The 14,308-nt window shown below is 45.6% G+C and overlaps 1 pseudogene; it reads right to left on the bottom strand.

Moving 5' to 3' along the window:
• Positions 1-13,111: 13,111 nt before the first annotated feature.
• On the bottom strand, positions 13,112-13,600 carry LOC118092039 (small ribosomal subunit protein uS19-like; annotated as a pseudogene).
• Between the last annotated feature and the right edge of the window lie 708 nt (positions 13,601-14,308).

The following is a 14,308-nucleotide window of genomic DNA, read 5'->3' as shown; positions in this document are numbered from 1 at the left end:
TGCCAAGCTGGAACGTGTCCAGAGGAGGGCAACCAAAATGGTCAAAGGCCTGGAAACGATGCCTTATGAGGAACAGCTTAGGGAGCTGGGTATGTTTAGCCTGGAGAAGAGAAGGTTAAGGGGTGATATGATAGCCATGTTCAAATATATAAAAGGATGTCATATAGAGGAGGGAGAAAGGTTGTTTTCTGCTGCTCCAGAGAAGCGGACACGGAGCAACGGATTCAAACTACAAGAAAGAAGATTCCACCTAAACATTAGGAAGAACTTCCTGACAGTAAGAGCTGTTCGGCAGTGGAATTTGCTCCCAAGGAGTGTGGTGGAGTCTCCTTCTTTGGAGGTCTTTAAGCAGAGGCTTGACAGCCATCTGTCAGGAATGCTTTGATGGTGTTTCCTGCTTGGCAGGGGGTTGGACTGGATGGCCCTTGTGGTCTCTTCCAACTCTATGATTCTATGACGTTCATTCCCATTCTCAGCAATCGGATCATAGCATTTCCCTACATAGTGGGAGGGATAGACACAAAGCACTGGGCTCCTGTTTCTAGTGGCAACCTTGCATTTGTTGTCATCCTGCCTGGTTGCATCACACGAGTATTGTGACATCAGCAGTGCCATCCCAGCCAGACTTTGGAGCAGATGGCCAGGATCCCACCCCACGGGCAGGAGCGTCCCCCTTGAGGGGGCATCTCAAGGCAGCCCTGTTTAGGGAAGCTTTTAATGTTTGATGGATTTCTGTATTTTAATGTTTGATGGATTTCTGTATTTTAGAATTTCTGTTTTGTTGGAAGCCGCCCAGAGTGGCTGGGGGAACCCGGCCAGATGGGCGGGGTATAAATAATATATTATTATTATTATTATTATTATTGAGGTGGTGAGAAAGCTACAAACAACATTCTGCTTGGCGGTTGAGTTGGTATGGCAGCTAGTGAGATATTGGGCAAGGCCAGCAATCACGTATTAACTTGTAATGGTATAAAATGCCACCAAATAGGCAAAAAGGAACAGCAGGATTGTTGCAGTCCAATCTGTCTTGTGTTTAGGAAACATTACACCGAGACAATAAACCTAGATTGTTGTTCATTTAAAAACACTGGTAGTATTGAACCACCAAAAAAGAAGAAGGGAAGTCATTGATTTAAAGTTGTTTAAATGAATATTGTGAAATGTAATTTAGGAAATTTAATTAAATACACAAACAAACAAACAAATAAACCTAGATTGCATTCCAGGGAAGGTGACTCAATCAAGTTGCAATGGATTATTTTTATTTTTATTGTCACCGTTTTTTAGTTCTTCCCCACTGAACTCGGCAGCATCTAATCTCACCAGGATAGAAAACTGTACCGAGCACTTGATGAACAACTGAACCAGCTGTGCACACCTGGGTACCAATTAAGTGTGAGTCGTCGGTGTGAAAGCAGGAAAGAAAAGGACATCAAATGAGTAAGGAGGTGAGATCACCCATTAAAACGGAATCTAAAATATAAGCCTTTCACACAACTATAGCCTTACAAAGAAACCAATTGGGGAACGGAAGGCCTCTGCCCGTTATGAAAGTTAATGGGCTTGTTAGGATAAAGGCAAAATAACTGAAGAAATAAGGAATCTGTTTGCTAAGGACACCTCTTTAGGAGTACACTCGTACCTTGGAAGTCTAATGGAATCCATTCCGGAAGTCTGGTCGACTTCCAAAATGTTCGGAAACTGAAGCGCGGCTTCTGATTGGCTGCAGGAAGCTCCTGCAGCCAATTGGAAGCCGCAGAAGCCCCATCAGGCGTTCAGCTTCCAAAAATAGTTCACAAATCAGAACAGTCACTTCCGTGTTTGCGACATTCAGGAGCCAAAACATTCGATAACTAAACTGTTTGGAAACCTAGGTATGACTATTGATGTTGGCCTTCTATAAGAACATAGGAGGAGTCCTGGTAAGACAGGCCCAAGGCCCACCCACTCCATAATTTTGTTCTCACGGTGGCCAAGCAGAAGCCCCCACCTGGACCTGAGGGCAGCAATCCATTCCCCACCTTTGTCCCCAGCAACTGGTATTTAGAGGCATATTGCTTCAAGCATAGCTGGTGGCGCTGTGGTCTAAACCACTGAGCCTCTTGGGCTTGCCGATTGGAAGGTCGGTGGTTTGAATCCCCACAACGGGGTGAGTTCCCGTTGCTCTGTCCCTGCTCCTGCAGTTTGAAAGCACACCAGTGCAAGTAGATAAAGAGGTACCACTGCAGTGGGAAGGTAAAGAGCGTTTTCGTACGTTCTGGCTTCCGTCAGTGTTGTTTGTAGCTTTCTCACCACCTCAAGGGGGACGCTCCTGCCCGTTGGGGGGTGGGATCCTGGCCATCTGCTCCAAAATCTGGCTGGGATGGTACTGCTGATGTCACAATACTCTTGTGATGTAGTCTAGTCTGCAACCAGGCAGGATGGCAACAAATGCAAGGTTGCCACTAGAAACAGGAGCCCAGTGCTTTGTGTCTATCCCTCCCAATACCTAGAGAAATCAGTGCTTGACTACATCATTCTCAAGTTCCCCATTCACTCCACCCAAAGTTTTGCCTGGCACAGGAAGGTGCTGGCTGCATGATTCATCGGGGAGCAGGAAGCTCAATTGTGTCAGTATGGCAGGAATGACTGGGCTGTTTATGACATGATCTGAATACGCTGCTCCACTGCATGGCATAAGTGGTGAGCTTATAATAGTTATATACTGTACTTTGTACTTACTATCTATCTAATTAGGATGTGGGTGGCACTCGTCTAAACCACTGAGCCTCTTAGGGCTTGCCGATCAGAAGGTCAGCGGTTCGAATCCCCGCGACGGGGTGAGCTCCCGTTGCTCTGTCCCAGCTCCTGCCAACCTAGCAGTTCAAAAGCACACCAGTGCAAGTAGATAAATAGGTACCACTGTGGCGGGAAGGTAAATGGCGTTTCTGTGCGCTCTGGTTTCCGTCATGATGTTCCGTTGTGCCAGAAGCGGTTTACTCATGCTGGCCACACGACCCGAAAACTGCCTGTGGACAAATGCTGGCTCTCTCAGCCTGAAAATCGAGATGAGCGCCACAACCCCATAGTCACCTTTGAATGGACCTAACCGTCCCGGGGTCCTTTCCTTTACCTTTACCTTTTAGAACATAGCCAGACTCATTCTTCTGTCTCCTTACATCTCATGGCAAGAGTCAAATCATGCCCAATAGTTGGGTGTTTCGGTGCAAGCAGCTGAGGCAAAAGATCTCCGTAGCTTGTGTTGCAACATTACCTGCATCTTCGCCTATTCATGAGTGGATCTGACTTCACTTCTGGTTTTGGCAACATGCCTCTAGGTTAGTTCTGTGCAGCCACCTTATTTTGCAGTTCAAGTCAAAAGCTGCCCATCGCCTGCCCTCCCTTCCCCCTTGCGACCATAAACTGTGACTCACAACCTTCCCATTCTGAAGTGTGTGACTTAATTACAGAGTGGCTGCAAAAACAACATGGCAACTAAAAGAAAAAGAGGCAGGTGATTACACAGCAGCTGTTGTTAAGTTATCTCTTAATAAGACTAGAATGGCTGTGTTTCGCCATTCGGAAGCGCCGGGAAGAGTCGGAAGCAGGGATGTGTTTCTCCGAGGGGTTGTTTATCCTTGCTAGGTTCTATTTTCCATTATTAGAAACGGATGCTTACACAATGGTGGTGTTACCGGTTGGCCCCGAGCCAACGCTTCCTAAAGCTTTAGGGTGATCTCTTCGGGAACCGATGCCTCCATCCATCCCTTTTCTCCTTGTTGCGGAGGAAACGGTCTCTTTCCTCTGAAAGAGGGTTATGCATCATTACAGCTCTCTCTGAAAATAAGCAAGTGTCTGGGCACTCCTTCCCTCCCCAACAGATTACTCACTGAAGAGGAGAAAGATGGATTTCTTTTTATTAGTATTCATACACTCAGTCCCTTATCTCTAAAAAGAGACATAATTGGACTGAAACCCGCCCTTAAATCACAGCAGGTTGCCTAGCGGTAAGGGAAATGTCCTCTGCTCAAGCACATCCTATCCTTCACTCCGTTGTTTTCCCCTGCTCTGGAGGGTAGGACTCGAACCAATGGCTTCATTTACAAGAAAGGAGATTCCGGCTAAACATCAGGAAGAACTTTCTAACAGTAAGAGCCCTTCGACAGTGGAACAGTCTCCCTTGGGAGGTGGTGGGCTCTCCTTCCTTGGAGGTCTTTAAGCAGAGGTTGGGTGGCCATCTGCCATGGATGCTTTAGCTTAGAATCCTGCATCGCAGGGGGTTGGACTTGATGGCCCTTGGGATCCCTTCCAACTACGATTCTATGGCCTTTGGCTCATTTTATGGCCTTGCTGCAAATTCCCCATTCTATTTCACTTCTGGAGAAAAGGACTGAAGGACTGGAAAGAATTCATTATGTAGGTTGATCTGCGGTGAGGATGGTGGTGGTCCAAACCACAGGAGTATTAGGGGCAGTGCTGCTCCCCACCCCACCCCCGCTGGAGCGTGCCAGAGCACAGTTCCAGCACCTCTCAGATGGGTGCCGTTGCAGGCCACTTCTTGCCTTTATGTACTTCTGAGAAGCCCAAAACAAACATATCAAGTCAAAACAGAAGCTGGCCAGCATGCGCAAGTCTACACCTTTTTTTAGATCTATGACTCCACCTAGCTCCTAGCTGTGGATTGTTCGAGCTGTGGAGCGGGATCAATTCGTAATTCCTTTTATTCCATCCCCCTCCCATGTAAGGTGGCGGACTTTGAGCTTTCCAGCCAGGCCTCTACTTTTATACGCACACGCATTTGTGCGAGGGCCCTTCCAAGCTACCCTAGCGATCCGCCTGAATCTAAAAGAACGAGGGAGGCAGGGGTGCATTTATTTTTTCAAAAGAAGAATATTATTTATTATTTTTTCAAAAGAAGAATATTATTTATTATTGGTTGCATCTTAGTATCTTTTATGCATAAAAACCCCTTGCACATTTAATGCTGATACATGTATGCTAGTAAACAAACAAACAATCAAAAAATGCACCAAAAACTGTAATGCAAATATTTATGGGCATGTGCTGACAGAGGTAACAAATTAACAGCCCACTTTGAAACATGTATACTGCTGTATCTGCCTGCAGTGCCTGTATTTTATTTTTTAAAAAAATATTTTTTATTAAAGATTTCTTCTTTTACAAAAATACGTGCATTGTCTCTTTTTTCCAAGTTGGGTTTTCTACAGATGGTTACATTTGTTGCAAGGCATTAGTGTTACATGCAGTAGTATTAGGTTGGAAGAAAAGAGGGGGAGCAGGGAGGATGAGTGGGATGACAAGGCTTCTATTTTTCTGTTGTTGTTGTTGTTGTTGTTGTTGCTGTTGTTGTTGTTGTTGTTGTTGTTGTTGTTGTGTTTATAATTAGACTTTATATACTGCTCTATACCCAGAGGTCTCAGGGCGGTTCACAGAACAAAATAAAAATATAAAACCACAAAATATATAATCAAAATAAAAACAACCTAATACTTCCCCCCCAAAAAAACCCCACATTTTAAAAGGGCATAGGATGTCAATCAAATCAACCAAAGGCCTGGTTAAAAAGGAACATTTTTGCCTGGCACCCAAAGGTGTATATTATAATGAAGGCGCCAGGTGAACTTCTCTGGGGAGAGAAGGCCCGTTCTTGTCTTGCCACCTTTATTAAAGGTGTCTTGCTTTACAAAAGTATGTGCAACGTCTCTCTCTCTCTCATACTTTTTTCCATTTATCGTTTTTACAAATCAGTTTCATTTGTTGAGACATTGGGAAGAAGAGGGGTACCTATTTTTATTGAGAAAAGAAAAGGAGTGAGTTAAAATGTTTACACGCAACTATTTGGTCGCAGCGGAGTGTTGTTGCAAAGTCTCTGAAGGCATCCAAGGGAAAGGTTGGTTTATTTTGGAGAGGGTGGCTAATATTTGACATTTTTCCAGGAGTTGCTGGGCAGCTCCCAGGCAATATGACCAATGGTCAGGGATGATAGGATGTTGCAATCTGGCAATATCTGTAGAGCGACAGGTTCCATTTCCTTGCTTTAAGCCACACACACATAATGGCTAGGAAAGGACTGCTTTAATTGCTCTCAAGAGCCTTGACGAAAGTTACATATTCCAAAGAATCAAGCTGCGGCTCTACGACCACGAAAGACAGCACTTGTTACCTCATACTCTGAGATCCTGCTCTCCAGAGACCTTAGGTATTACAACACCCTACGGAACCTGTGCCAAATATCTAAAGGATCTACTACTTCCTTCCCATCGAATAGCCTTTGTTCTCATGAGACTAAATGCCTTCCCCTCTGCAGTGACCACAGGTAAATTCTCAGACATTCCATATCAAGCCCGTTTGTGCGCCTGCAACCAAGGAGTACTGTACCTGATTCAATGGACCACATTCTCTTCGATTGCTCTCTACACAGCAAGGTAAAGGTAAAGGTACCCCTGACCATTAGGTCCAGTCATGACCGACTCTGGGGTTGCGGCACTCATCTCGCGTTATTGGCCGAGGGAGCCGGCGTACAGCTTCCAGGTCATGTGGCCAGCATGACAAAGCCGCTTCTGGCGAACCAGAGCAGCACACGGAAACGCCGTTTACCTTCCCGCTGTAGCAGTACCTATTTATTTACTTGCACTTTGATGTGCTTTCGAACTGCTAGGTTGGCAGGAGCTGGGACCGAGCAACGGGAGCTCACCCTGTCGCGGGGATTCGAACCACCAACCACCTGATCGGCAAGCCCTAGGCTCTGTGGTTTAACCCACAGCGCCACCCGCGTCCCAATGCAGTAGACACAGTAGACCTCGCCAACTGATGCTGAACATGTTGGACCTCTGGCAAATATTATTATTATTATTATTATTATTATTATTATTATTATTATTATTATTATTATTATTTATACCCCGCCAATCTGGCTGGGTTTCCCCAGCCACTCTGGGCGGCTTCCAACAGAAAAATAAAATAATCTATTAAACATTAAAAGCCTCCCTAAACAGGGCTGCCTTCAGATGTCTTCCTAAAATCTGGTAGCTGTTTTTCTCTTTGACATCTGATGGGAGGGCGTTCCACAGGGCGGGCGCCACTACCGAGAAGGCCCTCTGCCTGGTTCCCTGCAACTTGGCTTCTCGCAACAAGGGAACCGCCAGAAGGCCCTCGCTACTGGACCTCAGTGTCTGGGCAGAATGATGGAGGTGGAGACGCTCCTTCAGGTATAACTCTGAGAAGAAGTCAAATGAGGTTTCTCTTGGCAGATCAGGACAAAGATACCACTGCTTTAGTAGCTTCCTTTTTAGCCACAATTTTACCTGAAAGAGTTCCCAACGAACCATCCTTTCAGGGAACAGACAGGGCGAAGCAGAATATCTAAGTGCACACGATCACAGTGTGACCTTATGACCCTCAGCAGCTTCACCCGTGTCCTTTTAATTACCCCAGCGACCTGAAATGTTTTATACCGTGAGGCCAATAAAGGTATTTGATTTGATTTGACTGTGCTTTTAGCAGAACCTGCTCAGTTTTTGCTAATGCTTGCAGACCGTTTTCTACGCTACCCGGTGGCCAGTGTTCTCCCCTGCAGGCAGGAATTGTGGGGGTGTTTCAGTATCAAGTGGACCACCACAGCAAGGAGGGAGAATAATCCTGAAAGCAACGTCTCTAAAGGCAGTAGACCACCACAAGTGGACCACCACAGCAAGGAGGGAGAATAATCCTGAAAGCAACGTCTCTAAAGGCAGTAGAAGTGAAACCAAAGATTGACAGAAACTGAGAGACTATTAACACTAGCTTGGGGGAAGCACGCCGTGGTTTTTTTAGACATGGGTTTCCCCTGTAGCTTATGTGTTTTTCTTCCTCAAACGCAGACCCTCCAAGCGTCCCTATCTTCCAGGAACAGTCCCTGGATTTACAGAAGCTGTATTATTAGGCGTGTGAGTGCATGTGGAGCTAGCCTGCTGAACAAACGTGCAATTTACATCAGTTTCCCTTCCCGCTTTTGCCTTTCGTTTGCCCTGTCCCAGCCCAGCATGTGGCCTTTAGGGTGTTATGTTGGAGGGGATGCGGGGAAACAGGGAATAATGTTCACATGTGGTGGGGGTGTAAATATGTACAATTTTTTTTGGCAAAGTGTGTTTAAGGGGATAACAGAAATCACTGGGTTAAAGCTGACCCAAAGTCCAGGAAAAATCTCATTTACGATGAGGTGGAAGGCTCACAGGCTAGGAAGGACTTGCTCACAAATTTATTGACAGCTGCACAAATTATGATAGCTAGGAAGTGGAAGGGGCACACAGAATATAAAATGGAAGAATGGTAAAGAGGTTTGGGATATAGCTATTAAGGATAAATTAATGGGTGCCATTAAGGTAAGATGGGGAAAATGCAGGAGGAATGATTTCGAGGAGATATGGAGGGTGTTTGTAGAATTTGTACTGTTAAAACAGAAAGGGGTCAATGTTACAATGGAATGGCCTCCGTGGTGGGGTGCACATTTTTATTCTTATTTATGATTATTACTTTGTAAAACAAATGTATAAAATATAAATAAAAGAATGAATTGGAGTTTGGTTTTTTTGCCAACTTCTGAAGTATAGGGAGGTGTAAAAGTGTTGGGGCATTATGATGCAGGTGATCCGAGCCAACAGATGGAAAATAAAGCTTTTGCAGAGCCGGGCTTGTGGTGGGGAAGAGAAAGAGGTAATGCAAATTGACGGGTGTACCGGAAGCAGGTGCTGCCCAAGTATCAAGGCTAGGTTGGTAGTGAATGAGGATGCATCTGGCAAGTTGGTAGGAGGAGGAAGGCGGATGTGCAGCCCCCCGGGACCTACTCTGAGCAGGCAAGGGAACGAAGACCTCCTCCACAAAGTCTTGTCCAACTTCTCTAGCTCAATCTCATCATTTTTCTGACCCTGTTATTATAATAAAAACTGTTCCCTTTCCCTTATGGGGTATTCCAGAGCCCTTATAGAGTCCTTAAGTGAGTTCCCTATCAGTAGGAGAAAATAACAGAGGCCAGCCAGAGTATATTAAGAAGCAAAGCGGCCAGTAAGTCTGATCTTTATTCAAGGAACTATTGTAACAGGGTCCCCACTCACCACACACAGGAGGGAGGAGAACCCTGAACAATGGTGCGCGAGCCATTTTGAAATTGCCCAACCTGTAGCCCAAGACCACCCCCCAAATCACCATACATACATCACAGAAGGAGATGGTCTACAGCAGAAATCCTGTTTGCCAGGATACCTGATAATGGTCACCGATTCCATTACCTGGGCAGCCTGGCCATTCTTTTGTGATGGTTCCTGAATCCAGGTCGCAGGCTCACACTATTCATACACAAATACACCCTTAAGTCAGGATTTGTAAGCAAAAAGACAATGGGCAGGCTTTCCCCATTTGCCTCCCATACTGCAGAGGAATATTTGAGGTCATTGGGAGAGCCAAAATGGCTTCAGGATTGCTCCCCCACACTGCTTCAGACACATGGTTCATATATTTAGATATGTGTGCATTTATTAATATTCTATATCTGAGATCTTAAAATTCTTATAACACTGGGCTGAGAAGCTTCTGATAATGTAAGCTTCTTAGGAAGCCCATCAGTTGGAGGTGGGCAGCGAGAGGGACGATTAAAATAAGTGTGAAAACAGCGTATCAAACAACCGTTGTAAGAAAATCATGTTAAGGCAGAGCTAGGGAACCTTTTGCCCAACAACTCAGCCCCAGCTGTTGTGTGACAGCATCTGGAGTGCCTTGATGTAGGGAATATCATAACACTTCCCAAGAAATGATAATAATTCAGCAGAATCTTAAACAACCAAGTTTGAATCAAATGCCCGAATGAATACAATGCTGGGGGTCTGAGGGATCTCTCCTGGAATGGATTCAACAGATGGGTGCCACTGCCTAAAAAAGCCCTGTTCCTTGTAGTCACCAGCCTGACTGCCGCTGGATGAGGGAGCTCAAATACTTACCAGAGCATGCAGGAAAGAAAGCAATTCTATATTCTGACTAACTGGTGCATAAGTTTAATTTTAGATGTATTTAAGCACATGCCAACTTAAACCTCATTTGTCAAACATCCATTGTGGCACAACTGTAGTTGATCTCTTGAAATAGCATTGGCAGACAGTTTTGTGAAATAATTGGATTTGATCCTTCCCACCCTTCTCTTTCCCTTAGCTTTGTTGTTGTTTAGTCATTTAGTCGTGTCCAACTCTTTGTGACCCCATGGACCAGAGCACGCCAGGCACTCCTGTCTTCCACTGCCTCCCTCATATTCATAGCTTCGAGAACACTATCCAACCATCTCATCCTCTGTCATCCCCTTCTCCTTGTACCCTCAATCTTTCCCAACATCAGGGTCTTATCCAGGGACCCCATGGACCATAGCACACCAGGCACTCCTGTCTTCCACTGCCTCCCACAGTTTGGTCAGACTCATGTTCGTAGCTTCGAGAACACTGTCCAACCATCTCGTCCTCTGTCGTCCCCTTCTCTTTGTGCCCTCAATCTTTCCCAACATCAGGGTCTTATCCAGGGAGTCTTCTCATGAGATAGCCAAAGTATTGGAGCCTCAGCTTCAGGATCTGTCCTTCCAGTGAACATTCAGGGCTGATTTCCTTCAGAATGGATAGGTTTGATCTTCTTGCAGTCCATGGGACTCTCAAGAGTCTCCTCCAGCACCATAATCCAAAGCATCAATTCTTCGGCGATCAGCCTTCTTTATGGTCCAGCTCTCACTAGAGGTAGGCAGTTTTTAAGGGTGCTCCGAGTTGTTAGGAGACCCCTATTCTCCTCATGGGGGTACAGTCCTCAAGGGTTTCCTGGGAAGAGTGATTGACTGTTAAACCACTCTGGGAACTGTAGCTGTGTGAGGGGGATAGGGGTCTAACATCTGTCAGCACTCTTAACAAACTCTTAACCATGGGACTCTCAAGAGTCTCCTCCAGCACCAGAATTAAAAAGCATCAATTCTTCGGTGATCAGCCTTCTTTACGGTCCAGCTCTCACTTCCATACATCAATGGGGATATAACTGTCTGGAACACCTGCTATGTCATAAAGGGTCCAGTGATATCTGATTCAAAGACATTGAACCATCTTAAACCGAAACCCCAGGCACGCTCCTTCAGAATAAGCACCATAGACCTTACCTGAGTGCAACTTGCTGTATAGGACATAGATATACCAGTAAGTGGAACCTGCAACAAAATGCTGCAGTATGGCATATTCCTGGGGATCCCAGCCACAACCTTTTACAAGCTGCCTTCTTTCCCCTACAGATACTTAACATTCAATAGGCCTGCTCATTCCTCATCAGGCTGTGTTTTGGGGGAAGCTTGTCCCCTTGTATCACCCCAAAGTTTTGTACTCCTCTAAACTTTTTGTTCCTTAGTGTGTCCTTTTGACAGCATAGCAAACGGAGGTGCAAGCACTTCAGTTTTCTATTAGACAGAGAGATCTAAGAACTTAAAAAAAATATTGACTGAAGTGTTGGAGAAAGGGAGTATGTAACCATCAGCTTACACAGCATTTTTAATCAGGCCATTAACGTTTAAACAAAATTAAACAAGGAAGGTTCCCCATCCGCTTATCTTCAACAAACACTGGAATAGTTCCTGGCAGCTGAATGTCAGAGGGAAACAAACCTGAGAATCAGAATTGCTTTATATGTTTTGGTTTTCTGCTACGGAAAGCGCTGTCTCGGGAGAAAAAAGCAGAGGGGTTCACACCTTCCCCCCCTCCCTCCAGTAGTTTTTCTTTTTTTAAAAAAATAAGAGTTTATTTATTTATTTTACAGATATAGAATTATAACAATACCCATTACATATCCATATTTAGAGATTTCTCCAAATCTCTGGACTTCCCACCATCCCCTCCATGGGTCCTATTGTTATCCTTTTCAACTGCCTATTATTTTGTAGCCCATATTTTATATCTCTCCATTTTGTCCATAATATTTGCTACCTTGCAAGTGCTATTGCAGTCCTGCCCAATGTTTTCATCTGCTTACAGTAGTCTCCTAAATCAATTATATATTTCCCCCATTCTTTATTGAAGTTTCGATCTTTTTGGTTCCTGAGCTTTCCGGTCAGTTTTGGCATTTCAGTGGTCTCCATTGTTTGAACTCTTTAGCTGCTTTATCGGGGAAGCCTGTTATCGGTGGGTATGATCCCTTCTTTTCGGTTCTGCCTGCTGATAGCTTACTGGGCAAAGATAAGCTGCAGTGACATTGCTTTGGAATGTGCTGAAGTTGTTAAACACTGGATGCAGCAGTTTTCAGCATGCTTCTGGTGCCACACTGCTCGCAAACATTTGCACACCCACCAACCTTTCTCTGATGAAAATAGGGACGTCCTAAGCTAAGGAAAAGGACATTCCGGGATTAAATCAGAAACCAGGACGGCTTATGTAAATCTTGGACTGTCCCTGGAAAATAGGGACACTTGGAGGGTCTGCATTTTGCAATTCTCCTCCTGAAGCCGCCTTGCTTTCTGTGCATGTGACAGAGGTGTTCTCCATCCAGATATTCCAAAATACAGATAGCAAACTAATCCACCAAGTGTAGATCCTTACGCAGCGGTGTTGCAATGTTTGCATGGTCCCCTGGGCAAAATGCTCGCACTCCCACACCCGAAAAACAACTTTCTCTCTGCTCCTTCCTGTCACTGTCCTAACAACAACAACAACAACAACAACAACAACAACAACAACAACAACAACAACAACTTATTTATACCCCGCCCAGCTGGCTGGGTTTCCCCAGCCACTCTGGGCGGCTCTCAACAAAATATTAAAAACACAATAAAACATCAAACATTTAAAACTTCTCTAAACAGGGCTGACTTCAGATGTCTCCTAAAAGTCAGGTAGTTGTTTATTTCCTTGATGGGAGGGCATTCCACAGGACGGGTGCCACCACCGAGAAGGCCCTCTTGCCTGGTTCCCTGTAACCTCACTTCTCACAGTGAGGGAACAATGGCAATTTCTGTAAGACGTTTCGAAAAAAGATTAGACTCCCAAGAGACTGCGATCTACTCACAGAGTTTTTATTATTGTTGTTGTTGTTGTTGTTGTTGTTGTTGTTGTTGGGAAACCCTTTCATTTACATGAGAGACACAACTCTTCCCAAATCCCCTTACTTCAGAGGAATGAACCGAGAGGAGTGGGTGGCCCCGATTCTAGGTCAGCCATGCCTAACGGGCTTGTAAGTGATGGAGAATTCTCCCAAATAGTGGCCAATCATTTCAGGCTTGATTTCCACCTGGTTGAAGGTCTTCCCATTGTACACACCAACCATGCTGTCCACCATTTCTGGAAGGATAACCACATCTCGCAGGTGGGTCTTGACCACCTCTGGTTTCTCCGTGGGCCTTGGGTTTCTCTTTCTTGGCCTTGCGCAGCTGCTTGGGGAGGGAGTGCTGCTTGCGGCGCAGGCCACGGTTGAGCTGCCGGCGCTGGCGGGCGCTGTACAGCTGCATCAGCTGCTCGTAGGACATGTCGAGGAGCTGGTCCAGGTCAACACCGCGATAGGTGAACTTCCGGAAAGTATGCTTCTTCTTCTGCTCCACTTCCGCCATCTTGGCCGCAGTCTCTTCCAGGAAAAGCACCTACTCACAGAGTTAAAAACTGGCAGTGATCTACCCCCGTTTTGGGGGGTTCAGGTCAAAGTTGTTTAGCTTTTTTTTTTTAGGAATGAAAGCCCTGTCCCTAGCAGTCCCTGAAACAACTCCTCCTCCTCCTCCTCCTCCTCCTCCTCCTCCTCCTCCTCCTCCTCCTCCTTTTTACTTTCTAAGAATGCTTCTGGAGGTAAGTGGGACCCAGAGACATTTTGGAGAATTAACAGTGGCCAATGTTTGGATCTTCTGCGGCAGCACTGCTCTTGCCAGCCATATTGGCCCTGTCATTTAGTCCACTGACCTGTGCCCTTGTGATCCAGCTCTAGCAGGGTCCCTATGTAGTCAAAACAGCACCACACAGACAGACAGACAGACAGACAGACAGAGACAGACAGACAGACAGACAGACAGACAGACAGACAGACAAACAGACACACACACACACACACACACATAAGGAAGGTATTAGTAGGCTGGGGAAAACCCCAAGATTTGCAGAAGTACAGAAATAGATGGAGGAGCTCTAAAGGGGGGAACCCAGAAACAGCCCCATGAGGACTGTGTTCAGTAGGCACAGAATGCTGAATTTCTGTATGACAGGATGGAACGGAGTGTTCTGAAAGAGGGAAGCCTGGCTGGCTGGCTAGCATGCTGGGCAGAACACTTCACATTTCAACATTTTGCTTCAGG

The sequence above is a fragment of the Zootoca vivipara genome, chromosome 12, assembly GCF_963506605.1.
Source record: "Zootoca vivipara chromosome 12, rZooViv1.1, whole genome shotgun sequence".
Classification (NCBI taxonomy): domain Eukaryota; kingdom Metazoa; phylum Chordata; class Lepidosauria; order Squamata; family Lacertidae; genus Zootoca; species Zootoca vivipara.
The sequence above is the reverse complement of the archived record's forward strand: the minus strand, read 5'-3'. Positions and strand labels throughout refer to the sequence as shown.